This window comes from Pinus tabuliformis, chromosome 5_2, assembly GCF_031772625.1.
Source record: "Pinus tabuliformis cultivar Carrire ecotype Pingquan chromosome 5_2, CPIR1, whole genome shotgun sequence".
Taxonomy (NCBI): Eukaryota; Viridiplantae; Streptophyta; class Pinopsida; order Pinales; family Pinaceae; genus Pinus; species Pinus tabuliformis.
In genome coordinates, this window is record NC_142306.1 from 559888499 (window position 1) to 559890213 (window position 1715).

At 41.8% G+C, this 1715-nt stretch overlaps 1 pseudogene; it reads right to left on the minus strand.

Moving 5' to 3' along the window:
* Window positions 1-201: 201 nt before the first annotated feature.
* On the minus strand, window positions 202-1146 carry LOC149160195 (tropinone reductase homolog At5g06060 pseudogene; annotated as a pseudogene).
* Window positions 1147-1715: the final 569 nt, after the last annotated feature.

Genomic DNA, 1715 nt, shown 5'->3' on the forward strand with positions numbered 1-1715 from the left:
TGATCAGTATCACAAAGTCATTTGCAGAAGTCACAATATTGACTTCACCCCTCCAAGCTGCATCACATCCTCTTGCAGCAGCAGTTGCAGCACGTGCTTCTCCAGCTTCTATCTCTGCTTGGCTCTCTTGTACAAATGGGTGCTCCAAAAGTGCAGGCCAAGTCAATCTATTCTGTGAAACCTTGTTCAAAAGACCCTTGGTATTTTAGAGAAACACAACACTAAGCCTTACTTTCTGATCTCATATATAGAAACCGTTTACTGTCATTCCTCCATCAACAGAAATAACCTGACCAGTAATATATGAAGCTGCAGGTAGGCAAAGAAAAGCTACGAGGGATGAAACTTCATGAGGCTCAGCAAGACGCTTTAAAGGAGTACGATCAAGTATCTTTTCTACAAACTCTTTGTCTTCCAAGAGCTTCTCCACGAGTGATGTCTTGGTATACCATGGTGCCACACAGTTAACACGTATGTTGTCACTTGCCCACTCACATGCAAGATTCTTTGTGAGTTGGTTCATTGCTCCTTTTCTGGTTGCATATATGGTACCAGAGAAAATAGCTACAACACCAGCAACAGATGAAATGAAAACAATGCTTCCCTTTTCTGATGCTTTTAGTAGAGGATGTGACAGCTGAGATAGATGATAAGCTATTTCAAAGTTGGTAGACATAAGAAATGAGAAATCCTCAGCTGTATAACCCATAGTGGGCTTCCTCATATTTGTACTGACATTATTAATCCACATATTGAGTTTCCCATTGCAAAACGAAGAACATTTTCAATCAGCTCCTCTCGTGCTGAATGAGATGATAAATCACAGACTGTACCATCAACCTGCAGCCCAGATTCCTTCCACTGAGTCAAACATTCATTAAAATCCTTCTCTGTACGCGAACATGTATAAACAGCAGCTCCTAAACTAGTTAATTCCTCCACAACAGCACGTCCAATTTCTTTTGTACCGCCAGTGACTAGGGCCGTCATGCCTTGCAGCGACCACCTCTGTTGTCTGCTACTTGAACTCTCCCCCATCCTACTCTATGTGCATGAAAAAATACAACCCAACTTTGCAAAACACTTGATGAAATGAGTTCTCGGGATCCTATCTATTATCTCCTGGGCGCGCAGCAACAGACAAATTCAAGACATCTGATGTATGATTGTATGGTTGTTCGCGTACTAGTTTAGGAGCCATATAAAGCGGGGTCCCTTTGATTGAATGAAGCGCCATTGTATTGCAAGACATAGCTCTTGCAAATCCAAAAGTCGCAAAGCTTGACAACACCTCCAGCACCAATAAGAATATTTTGAGGCTTCAGCTGTCGTAATATCTCAATTTCCTGCCTCAGATTGTCAATGTCTTTTTCACTCTTTCCATGCTTTAAGATAAACTTCATAGCAACTGTCTGCCCTATGTACTTGCGCCTGCCTTTGAACACCTTTCCAAAAGAACTTTCACCAACTAACTCTACAACATGATAATTTTCCACGCCCATCTTACAAATTATTGAAAATGTCGGAGATAAGTTCCTTGCTGCGTGTACCACTTTGAGAAGATCCATAGCCCTTTGAACTCTGCCACATACAATGCAACTTAGAGAACCAGCCTTCCCCTGCTTCCACTTGTTTTGCTATAATGTCAAACTCAGACAACCGTGCTGTAATGCTTCTGCCAGCTAGTAGAAAGGCATCTAAGCTGAAATAATGCT